This window comes from Pelodiscus sinensis, chromosome 9 (assembly GCF_052426305.1).
Source record: "Pelodiscus sinensis isolate ZL-2025 chromosome 9, ASM5242630v1, whole genome shotgun sequence".
In the NCBI taxonomy this organism is placed as follows: Eukaryota; Metazoa; Chordata; order Testudines; family Trionychidae; genus Pelodiscus; species Pelodiscus sinensis.
This window is the reverse complement of record NC_143060.1, coordinates 51,785,698-51,798,211: the sequence shown is the minus strand read 5'-3', so window position 1 is coordinate 51,798,211 and position 12,514 is coordinate 51,785,698. Positions and strand designations below refer to the sequence as shown.

General features: G+C 43.7%; 1 protein-coding gene across 1 annotated transcript in view; it reads left to right on the top strand.

The window, feature by feature from the left end:
- CDC73 (cell division cycle 73) overlaps nt 1-12,514 on the top strand; it is a 163,262-nt gene that overhangs the window by 25,729 nt on the left and 125,019 nt on the right. The gene's annotated exons all lie outside the window — the stretch shown is intronic.

Sequence of the window (12,514 nt, the reverse complement as noted above, 5' to 3'; positions counted from 1 at the left end):
AGCGAGGGGAAAGAGCAGGGATGGAGCACGAATCAGCAGATTCATGGCACTCCAAAAGTGCTGGGAGGGAGGGGAAGAATTTGGAAGTACAGGACTACGATGCCACACTTAATGAGAGGTGCACTGGGGACAGGGGCAGAAGGGGTCCACAGGCTATAGGTGAGCTCCGGTGGGCCGCATGTGGCCCATGGGCCACAGGTTGCACACCACTGATCAATCTACTATGTCAAAGATACTTTAAGATTGGGCCTTTAAATACAACAGCTTCAGGAAAAAAATATTGAGTATAATGGATGTTGGTTCGTGCTCTATAGATGTATACCATACCCCTGGAGAATTCTGTGTCAAATTCTTCACAGACTAGTTTAAAATTCTTCATATTTTATTTGTTAAATACAGTAACACCACATGCATGTTAGTTACTTTGATAATTTATTTCAAAATGCATGTCAGCATGTAGGTCTGAAACAATAGATAACAAAAGAGATTCAGGAAACGTTTTTTGACAAATTTCCTTATTAGGCATATTAATACAGAACTTTGACATTTAAATTGCAATCCAGAAATGTATTTTCCACACCTCTTAGAAGCTGTGCCAAGGCTTGAAGGCATCAGGAGTAAAGGAGCTGAGGAAGAGGGAAGGAAATTGCTGTGAAGGAGCCTGGGAATGAACCTGGAGGGTTGTTGGCTGTGGATGGGAGAAGAATGGAAAAGGTTGTTAGGGAGTTAAGAAGGCTTACCTGTGCAGACCCTGGTTGACCTTTAGCGTCTCCCATTCCATTAGGCAGATATTCTCCACTGTCCCCAGGTGTCCCTGCACCCCCATTCTGCCACCCCATCCCCACGTGTCCCTGCATCCCCCATCACTGTGGCCCTATACCCCATTCAGCCCCTGCCTCAGTCTGTCCTCCTGCAGTAGTCCTGATCCCTAGTCTGTGTCTCCCTCCTGCAGCTCTGTGTGCTCCATTCTGTGTGTGTGTTCCCTCTTCACTCCCCATATCTTGTGCCATGAGAGTGTTAATGGCACTCACTCTAAATTAAGCTAGTCTGAGCAGGAAGAAAGACCTGCAGAGTTCACAGGAATATTGGCAGGGAGTCTTTCCATCTCAGTGATTTTTTTTTTTAATGTACCCAGCTTAAAAACCCTTTCTCTCAGCATGCCTAGAGATATTTCTCAGATACTAAGCAGTGTGTTAACTCTGTAGTGGATTGAACATGTGGGAGTTGTGTGAGGGGAAGAAATCTCTGAATTGAAATCTAACATGCCCTTTGATTATGCTTGTATATTTATCTATTCTTTGAAGAAAACCTCCATTCTCCTGGGAGCAGGGTGTTGAGAACTTTCTGAACTCTTCCATGTTTTTTTTTTATCATTTTCCCCCTCTAGAAGCCATTTCCACAGTGTACTGCAGTTCAAACAATGAACTCCAACATTAACAAAAGAGAGAACTTTTGAGTCACATTTTATTGTAGAATATTTTATTGCAATCTGCAGTGTAGGATGTTTCAAAGTTACTTTTTCTGCATGAGATGGTCAAACCCATAGGCTAAGAGAACATTAGGTAGCCCCATACTTTCCCCATTCCACGCAACCTATAGGAAGTCTGAAAGGACTGCACCAGGGTCTTCCCATTGTCCCCAAAAAGCTGGAATAGATACTATATGCCTTTTTATGATGCTTATTTATGCTGGAAGTTCCAGGCTACTGGCTTTACAGATTTAAAAAAAAAAAATTCCCATCTCTTGACATGCTGTACTTGTATTTTATCTCTGTAGTCCAGAAAGGGCATCCATTCCAAGGTTTCCAGCTACTCAGCTGACACTTTTCTTGGGCACTTTCCATATCTTTACCTCCCAATCTGTGGTATTTCCAGTGCTTATGCTGCCTATACTGTGATATCCCAATCAAGGCAGATTTCCTAAACAGGTCAGCATCTGTACTTTGCCTTTTCTTTTGAAAACTATGAACAGGGTAACTATCTGTGGTTTTAGGTTATCACACAGCTTTTTATAAACAAGCACTTTCTATCACTATTTTAATCTTAGGCTTTGTCTATACTAAATGGAAGGTCAAATTCAGACTTGCAACTCCAGCTGCATTAATTGTGTAGCTAGAGTCAACGTACCTTAATTCGACCTTCAGCACGATCTCCACAGTGGGAGGTCGATGGGAGCAAATGCTCCTTATGACTTCCCTTACTCCTTATGAATCAAGCACCCTCAGGATTCGATTTAGCAGTTCTTTATCAGACCTGCTAAATCCAACTCTGGAAGATTGACTGCCGCAGCATCAATCTTCCTGGTAGTGAAGATGTGGCCAAAGTATAAAAGTGTTACAGAGAACATATTTAAAACCAGTAGAGAAATCTGCATACATACTAATAAACGTATCACCCCTCATCTTTGAGGCCTGTGGCAAGTTTCAATCCTACAAACCCTTCCCTAAATTTTGGGCTCCTTCCCTTGAACAGAAAGAGCTGTCCATTTGCTGGATCAGAATCAGTTTAAACTTAGGCTATTGCTCCTTTTTGTGTGTGTTTTTTTTTGGTCTCTGGAAAATTCACTTTGAACTAGGATAGGCGGGCCTCCCCAGGAGATGATGCCTCTCTACAGGGGTTACAACCTGAATGAATTTGTCTAGTCATCTACTGTTCCTGCAGGGCTGCCACTCCAATGATATAGTGTAAGATCTCCCAGAGAGATTTCAGGAAATTGCTATATATATCGTAAATAAGTCTCACTCTAGAGGTCTGGATGTAGCACCAAATAGCTCTAATATGAGTCTTAAGTTACACAGAAGGCCTCACACCAGCTTTCTGTGTCTGTTGAGTTTCACCAGAAGGCAGCAGAATACTGAGAGGAAAGATTAGAGACAAGCTGGTGAGGTAATATTTTTTTATTGGACTGACTTCTATTGGGACTTTCAAAGGGAGGGAGAGGAAAGGCTTTGTACTTTGTTTTTATTATGATCTATGGAGACAGCCTGAAAAAGTTAATAGTTTTGCAGTAATATAACAACTTCTGTTTATTTTCTACCTTAAGAAATCTACAGCTATCTATTTTCATTTTCCATGGTCCTGCTGGAGAATTTCCCAGAGCAGGAGTTTTCTCAACCCTCAGTTGAAAGTGTTTTGGAAGAAATTCCTCTCACATTCCTAATAATTGGATTTTTATTTCAAAGCAGGGTTTTAAACATTTTAATTAAAATTTTTCTCCTTTCCTGTTCTACTAAACTCTGTTATTTACCGTCATCTTTGGAAAACAGGGTACGCTGTATTTAGTGGTGCTGATTTTTTTTAAGTGCAATTTTTTGTCATTAAGAGGCACATTGGGAACAATCCCTCTTTTTAATTTGTGACACACCCTTAAACAAGCTATCTGTTTTGAACTCTAATCTTGATCCATAAATAGTCTGCTTTCCAGTTTTGCTTCTCTGAACTCTCTGCTGTGCATGTGTGTCCGTATTTGAGTGTGAGAGAGTCCAGAGATGGTCACATGTGAACTGTATAAAAAGGGATTACTGTTTTTCTACCTGTATTTTTGGTGGGTGTGTACAGCACACAACTGTATTGTAGTGTTCTTGTTCTATTGCATTGTACTTTTGTCTAATTCCATATCCACCACTCCTAGGCACCTTCCAGCATTATTGCTTCCTGGACTTCTCCTTCCCATTGCATATGTGTTATAAACTATCCCCTCCCCTGGTGGCATCAATTAACACAATCCCATGTTTGCCAATATTTTAGATTTTCTGTGGATCTCATTTGTGTGTACTTCATCTGTTTTAGCTGGTTTATAAAAGTTCCCAATTTAGTATAATTTACACATTCTATTTGCATTTTTTATAGAATCCAGGAGATCCTGTATGATGCTTGCCCTGTCTTAATTCAAAACCTGACTTCTATCAGAAATTGCATCATTTTAAGACCAAGAGGCTTTCACTGAAATTCCTAGACTTTTGTCATTCTAACCTATTTTTAAAATGTTCTTAACTGTTGAGTTGTTTACATGTGAAGGGAGTACAGTCTCCTACCATCCCAAGAACAATGTGGTATCTTGAGAGATTTAATATTCCGTACTTTTTCAGTTATCTTTATATTGAATGTTCTGTGTAGCTGTAACTGAGTAGACTTTGCTTATTGCTGGTAGCACTTTAATAGGACTTCTTCAAGGTTGTGAACTAAAGCTTGGAAATTTTAAAGAAACAGCATTTGCTCTTTGTTTCTTTGACAGGTGTCAGAGGTAGTTCTGTTACTCTGTTTTAGCAAAAACAATGAGACCGGTGGCACCTTAAAGACGATGTCATAATAAAATTGTTAATCTTTCATGAGTTGCAACTCAGCTTAAAGGTGCCACTGGACTCCTTGTTAATTTTTTTGGCATGTAAAAGCAATTTTATGTGTGAGCTCTAGGTGGCAGGATTGTTCTGTGCTCCTGAAATTCACAGCTTTTGGAGTGAACTTCAAAGCTGAAGCAATCAATAAAGGTGAAGTATAGCCTGTTAAATTAGGAGCTAGTATCCTTGTTACTAGTTTTGTTCAAAGAATAAATGTGTAGTTTAAAAATGGTGACTAGCAGTATGAATGTGAGAGTTTTACTTCACTCATCTTGTCTCTGTAATATCCTGTGACCAACATAGTCACAACAAAACTGCAAATCTGATGGTAGTTTCACTTTATGATCCAAATCCACAAAATTTATCTTTGAGAGTTTATGTATGTCTATATGAAGATTTGTAATGGAAATTAGTGCATATATATTGTACATAAGTTTTTGTTCTGTGTAAAATGCTCCCATTATGTGTTTTACCTGCAATTAAAGACCAGATTCCTATGTCTTTAAACTCATAGAGAATACTGTTAATCTTTACTCCACAAATAATCTCATTGAATTCTTTGGTGCTGTTACTACTTCTGAAGTCATATGCTACTCAATTTGAATAAGGGATTTGGAATTTGATCCTAAAAAGATAAATCTATCACAGAGAAACAGCATTTTGAATGAGAGTTTGCTTACACTAGGGAGTTGCCTTCATGCCTTAATTTCTTTGCCTGCAATAGCTGTTGTGGAATGACTTTTCATGTGAATGCTTACTGTATGTTGGATGCTATTGTGCAGTTAGGTTAATCCACTTCCAAGTGCATTAAGCCAAATTTCCAAAGTGGATTAAGCTCAACTGCATAAAGGCACATTTAGTGTACAACCATGGTCACCAACTGGTTGATCGCGAGGCCTCGACGGGTCAATCGTGAGGTGTTTGGGCCCCCCCTCACCCCTGAGAAGCCCCACTACCTACCTCCAGCAGGGTGGACAGAAGTCCTGCAGCTTCACGCTGGTTCCGGAAGTGCACTGGCTGCTCCTCTCCCTCAGGTCTTCCCGGGCACATTGCGGGAAGGGGCGTCAGTCCCAGAGGAGGAGTGCGGTGGCTTCCCTGCACCACGGGAGGAGGGAGACGGGCCCGGAGGAGGCACGCACCAGCTTCCCTGGGAGGAGGTGGGTGCAGGGGACTCTCTGCCCCCGCTGGCACCATGTTCCCTCTCCCCTGCCGCTTGTTCCTTCTCCCCACTCCCTAGCCACAGAACTCTGTCCCCACTGACACCCTATCCCCTGCCGAAGCACCCACTAGCATCCTTCCCCAGTACTATGTCCCTGCCCCCACCAACACAGTTGGGGACACATTAATGAAGCTGGGGGGGGGGGAGGGTTGGAGGAGGGTTTTTTTTGCATCTATCTTGTGTGGCCTCAACTGACTTTTCTGTGGGTCAGTGACGTTTGGGCCCCCCCACTCAAAACAGGTTCCCTGCCCTTCTCAGAGATAAAGACAATGCAAAAACTTTTTGTGTTTGACATAGTATTTTATTTAAAAATGAAGCCTGGCCAACAAACCCCCAGTTGGGGCCAAGTCCCCATCTGGCCACAACATCATAACACTCCTGCACTCCCCTTTCCCCCAGACCCTACATCTGAGCCTATCAAACACTGGAACCCTCTACCCTGAGCCCTTCACATACCCCAACCCAAATTCCTGAACCCTCACATCCAAAAGTCTGTGGCTTTCTTTGTACCCTACCCCTATATCTGACCCCAACACTGCCTGGCCTGGAGCCCCCTCCCCAAGCCAGCGACCCCTTATCCACATCCTCTTGCATCCAAATTTCCTCCCAGAGCTTGTACCTCTCACCCTTCCCACACCGAAATCCCTCATTCCTACCCAAGAGCCTACACATCCCGTCTCAACCCAGCGCGGTTACGGCTAGACTGCAGGAGTTTTTCAGGATTCCAGAGAGATCCCAGGAAAAACTCTTCTGCATCTTTTAGTGGAAGAGCAAACATGATCTTTCAGTCACTCCTATATTCCTCTTTCCACGAGGAATAAGGGAACTTCCAAAAGAAGGTTTTATTCTGACATTTGGTCCAGTATAGACAGGCCAATTGTTGGAAAAACCTCTTCCTACAGAAGAATTGGGAAGAAAAGCAGCAGTATAAGGGTTGGGGATAGCAAGTGATGGAGAGGAGGAGATTAGAGAGGGCGGGGCTTCAACAAAGGGGCATGGCGGTAGATCTTGGCTTGTTCTGTCATTTAAAAGGTGATCTTGGGTGTAAAAAGGTTGGAGACCACTGGTGTACAATAAGTGTGACCAAACAGGGAGCTAACACAAAATAGCTTGCATTTTAAATTCCCACATTCATTTCACAATAGTTTCCCTGTGTAGACCAGCTTCATAGAAACTTGAAGGTAGAGTTAATTTTTCATCAGTGTATAGAAAATAGTAGAAATGAAGCAAATGGATTTCTTACATAGTTTTGGTCAGTCTGACATACTGTAATGTCATGGTGTCCAGCACACTAGCCATATGTGGCTCTGTGGCCGGGTAAATGTAGCTAGTTGGCATGAACAATGTGGCTGTTGGACCAGTTAAATGTGGCTAATTCGCTTCAGAACTGGTTGGACACCATGGCTGTAATGTTTATGCCTGTTTCAAACTCCTGAATGAGTGTTTATTCTGTTTCACTTAAATATTTAAAATGCCTCTTTCATTTAATGCCCTTCTAATAAAAAATAAACTAAGTGTAATAATGCAGAACAAATGAGGTGTAAAATCTGTTCTGCAAAATATAATCCACATGTTTAATAGAAATATCTATCTGTATTTTCTGCATATAGTATATGATAGTGCAGCTGAAACCTCTAATTGGAACCCTAGAAAACAATATTGGATTCAAAGAGCAGCTGTTTGTGAACGGTAGTGGGTGGTGGTGGTATTTAGACTATAACATTTAAATCTGCCTTTCATTTCATATCCTTTAAGTCTCATTCTTAACATCTATTGCTTACTGAGGTATCCCATAATAAATCTCACCATACTAACCTAACCACAGATCCAGTAGTACTTAGTTGTCAGTCCCTCAGTCTACTTGAATCTTAAAAGCCCTTCTATAAAGATGAGTTAAATGTGACTACTACTTTAATTAAAATGATAATGGAAGTCCATCAGTAGATAGCAAGCCACAGATAAAATCTACCTGTAATATAATTTGACATATCGGTTTGGCCTTAATTTTTTGACTTCACAGGATCTGAGAGCTTAGTAATTTTCTGATCCATGGCTCAATACGTACTAGCGTTTCCTGTCCATGGTTTTGGAATGGCGATGACTGTACTGCTGGTGGACTGCCCTACTCCTGTTATTTGCTGCCCCAATGGGTGCTGTTTGAGAGAGACTCTGGCTTATCAGCACGCTCGTCCCATAGTACATGCAGCCAGCATTGATGTGGCAGTAGCGAGCTGGCAGAGCAGGGCACTTTTGATGCTGCAGTGCCAATCATGCAGGCAAGCAGCAGGAGAACTGATTTGATTGAGGTCAAGGAAGGACCTGGCCTGTACCCAACATTTGTAGTTGGCTTGGGTCAAGATGCAAGGCTCTTGTTTGGGAAGCCGGCTAGAGGGCCGCCGGCTAGTGGGCCGCTCCACGTTATTTATCAAACGGCTCCATAGCCACAGAGCCTTGCTTCCATCTGCTCCAGTTTGTTGTTTCCAGCCCAGGGAATGGAGGGTGGGGGGGAGGTGAGGGTTAGATGAGGAGCAGGTATCTTGAAGAGTTGGACTGAGATGGAATCCAGTTTTGTTCCTGAGGTTGCAGGTCTCACCTCACAGCTGTCAGTCTTCCTTGTGATGGAGGAATGATCTCCTTTTTCTGATGAAGGGAGTTGGGAGCAGCAGTTTACTCCTAACTGGTTTTGAGCGGTGAGTTTGTCTGATAACGCAGGAGTTTCAATTGGGGAGCAGGTCTCCAGGCTCTCTCATTGCTGAGTCTGGGCAGACAGGTATCATTAGACAGATAGACAGGCTATCTTGTCTTCAGAACTTGGTTCAATGCAGAAATTTTAATCCTATTTCCTTTTCTCTTCATGCCCTCTTCACTTAAGGATGCGAGAGGGGAATTCCCAATGCAATAGCTGCTGTGGGCAGAGCCAATATACTTAGGTGGCTATAGCCGCCTGAGTGAGCAGTAGCTAACACAGCTGTAGACAGGATTGAAAATTGTGAGAAGTGGGACTGATGTCAGTGTGTTACCATCTCTTATCCCCTAATTCTTGTCTGCCACTACCACACTATATGATGAGCTGGTCTGACCATCATTAAACTCATCCACAGAAATGCTTCAAGTCAGTTAAGTTTGGGGTGCCCTGCAAAGAATCATCTGATGAGTTTGATGTATTTCTACAGAAACTAAATGAAGTACTCTCTCTCCCTCCCCACCCAAGATTTGAATTTACTCACATCTGTAAAAATCTCCCACTGTTCCCTATATCTCTGACTACATCTTTGATAGTTATGTCTTTGTACATATTGTCAGGCTGACAGTATGCAGCTTCTTTTTTCATAGCTAAAGAAATAGTGATTGTCATTGTTTTTACACTGGATCTTGTTACAGAAAGCTTTATCCAGTGCAGTTTTTTTTAAAAAGAGCATATTCTTACTTGCATTTAAATACTTGCATGCAGATGTGTCTCTGCAGTCATAAATGGTTGAGCATTCTCCAGCTTAAAAGGATATTGTCTCAGAATAAATGCCCTAAATACCAAATAGCTTTGTTTTGATGCATTGCCCAGGCTATTCTTCGATGATTGTTAGAGCTGGTGGTTGTTTGCAATTGAAGCTTGAGACTATTTTTAAATGTAAAAATTGTTTCCATTACTGCCTCTCATCACTTTTAACCATCTAAAACAGTGGTAGGGAACCTGTGGCCAGAGGGCCATATGTAGCCCACTGGAGTTCTGTGTATGGCCTGTGAGACATTTTACTCTGGTTTCTCATGCATGAGGTTGCCAGATTCCACTGGTTTCCTACCCTTATTATTGAAGTGACATGCATGTAAAGCAAGCACACGTGAAGTGTGTGCTGATTGCTTACAATATTGACTGAGAGAGCCATGTACTCACTTAGCATCAGGTCAAAGTGCTACTACCGTTCAGTCACCACAACATGCAAATTCTAGGCACTCAAATGCAATTAGCAAAACTACCCAGTCCAGGGAGACCGTCTTGGTTATGACAATCTCGTGGCCCACTGACTAACCTAGATTGCCAATCACTGATTTAGAACGAAAATTTCCACATCAAACGATTTGTAAATGTTTCTATATTTTTGACCAGCTTGAATTACTTGTCACATTTTTAGATTGGCAAAACAAAGGCTTAAGCAGGCAAGAAGTGTTTCTAACTTCTTATTCTAATTGAAGCAGGGGTCTCGAGTTCTCCAAACTTTTTGGAGATTGCATTGCTTGATGATTGCATTGCTAAGGGAGCACTGTCTGGCTTCCTCCTTCTAAAAGGAGAGTGGGTATTCTCCCATAATGAAAGTTTTTTGGGACATATCTTGGTCTTCTAGTGAGAACAGCCTGTTTTCGTATGGAATATCTTGACCTGGACCTGTGCATTGCTAAGGGAGAATCTACTGTGGTTTTAAAATTTTTATTTTATTTAATACCTTAATATTTCTATGATGAATGGGGAAAACCATCATGCTATATAAATGGTTTATAGGAAGTTGCTTTTAGTTTGACAATCATCATTACTGAGAATTGTAAGTAAGGAAGGACATCTGTTGTGTACATATGTCATTTGCTTAACTTGAAGTGCATCTTGACTGTTGATGTAAAGTGTTAAGTAGGTGCCAAATTAGCATTTATATTTTTATTTTGAAAACCAGAAAATAATTCTAGCAATATTATTTAATACAGAATATCTGAAAACGGATAAAACATAGTATAAAATTTTCCCAATAGTAAAGTAGTGGCTGAGGTATGTGAGATGTTAATGAATTAAATGTGTTAGTATGGGATCTTTTAATAGAAAGATTCAAAGGCCTTTTAATATAATTTTTTGCACCCTCCTTCCTTTATTCAGTCCATATAGAAACTAATTCAAAGATTTCTTGTTACTCGTCACAGTAATACAGGCAGTCCCCGGGTTACGTACAAGATAGGGACTGTAGGTTTGTTCTTAAGTTGAATCTGTATGTAAGTCGGAACTGGCGTCCAGATTCAGCCGCTGCTGAAACTGACCGCCAGTTCTGACTTACATACAGAATCAACTTAAGAACCCCAAGCGTCCCCAAGTCAGCTGCTGCTGAAACTGATCAGCAGCTGATTCCAGAAAGCCCGGGGCAGAGCAACTCTGCCTCGGGCTTCCTGTAGTCAGCGCTGGTCAGTTTCAGCAGTGGCTAAATCAGGACGCCTGAGGCAGAGCAGCTGGGGTGCTGCCGGGTTGGTCCAGTAGCGCCCAGAGCAGCGCTGCGGGACCAACCGGCAGCGCCCCAGCTGCTCTGCCACAGGCGTCCGGAGAAAAGCCTAGTCTGCTGGGGGGGGGGGGGGGGCGTACTAGCTGGGCCCCCACCCCAGCAGACCAGGAAGACGTGGGCGGCGGACCGAGACGCACCGCGGTCCCGCCGCCTGGGTCCTCCGCGGCTTTGCTCCCAGTCTCCCTGGTCTGCTGGAGACCAGCAGACCAGGGAGACGGAAAGCAAAGCCTCTGAGGGCGCCGGCACCGGGACAGCCACGGGGCGTCTGGGCTGTCCCGCTGCCAGCTTCCCCTGTGGCTTTGCAAAGCTGCTGGGAAGCCGGCAGCGGAGCAGCCCAGGCATGCCTGGACTGCCTCGCTGCCCGAGGCGCCCCCCCCCCCCCCGCAGCTTTGCAAAGCCGCGGGGGGGCTCGGGCAGCGGGGCAACAGGCTGCTCCACTGCCGGCTTCCCCGTGGCTTTACAAAGCCGCCGGGGGAGGGTCTGGGGGGCTCGGGCAGCCCAGACGCGCCTGGGCTGCCCCGCTGCCCGAGTCCCTCCGGGGCTTTGCTCCGCGTCTTCCTGGTCTGCAGACCAGGGAGCCGCGGAGAAAGCCCCGGAGTACACGGGCGGCAGTACCGCGAGGTCCCGGAGTCCGTGTACTCCGGGGCAGCCCCGTTCGTAACTGCGGATCCGACATAAGTCGGATCCGCGTAAGTCAGGGACTGCCTGTAATCAGTTGCTAATTCAAAATTAAATATAAAAAATTCTGTCTTTGTTATCTGTGCAGATGGGAAGAGATTTAGAAAACCCAACTGGAACATTTGCATGCATTTATTTTAAAGCTATAGACCTGGCTGTGATTCTCCCTCCAGAAGAAAATGATTCCAGAGCTGAGAACTTCCTTTGCTCTGCCCTGACAGTATTACCTTCAACACTGACTGTGTGTTCTGACTACTTGAAACTGATAACTAACTAGGCTGAGGTGGCTTCAAACAACTCTATTCACAGGGTTGGTTCGAAGGGCTTTACATACAATCAACATCTTGTATTACACTCAGAAATAGACTGAGAGCCAACTCAGAGCTGGTGAAATAAGCACTGTCTGGCTGGCTTGCTTCTAAAAGAAGAGTGGGTATTCTTCCATAATGAAAGTGTTTGAGTAGTTTCGCTATAGGTTGAGCACTTCTTAAAATACTCCTACTGTCTGGAGGTGAGAGGAGCACAGGAGAGGATGTGTAGAAGGAGTTTGAGTATCTGGGTCAGCGAAAATGGGAAGGCTCTCTTGATGATGCGTCTGCAACCTGGAAATCTTAGAGCACCTTTGGGTCCAGTAAACCCTTTTGATTACAAATCGTTGAGATAAGAGAAGCAATACTATTTCTGTTCAAGTAGCAATCATGACGTTTCCTCTTCCTACCAGCGTAATAGGAATTTCCATAACAGATCAGGCCAGTAGTCAATCTAGAGCCCTATGCCATGATGTGATGTAGTGGGCAGGCCATACACTCTGGGCATCCACTGGTGGCTGTGTTTGGGCTGGGGGTGACCCCTACTGGCTGGTATTTGTAGCACTGCCCAGCAGGATGGCTGCCTAATGTCATGTAGGCAAAAACCCAACCTGTCGGATCGGTTGAGGGCAGGGGTTGAACAAAGGAAGGGAGGTTTTGGGGGAAGGGGCAGTTGCTGGCTGGGAAACATGAAGGAAACAGTCTAAGCTGAGAGCCTGGGGGA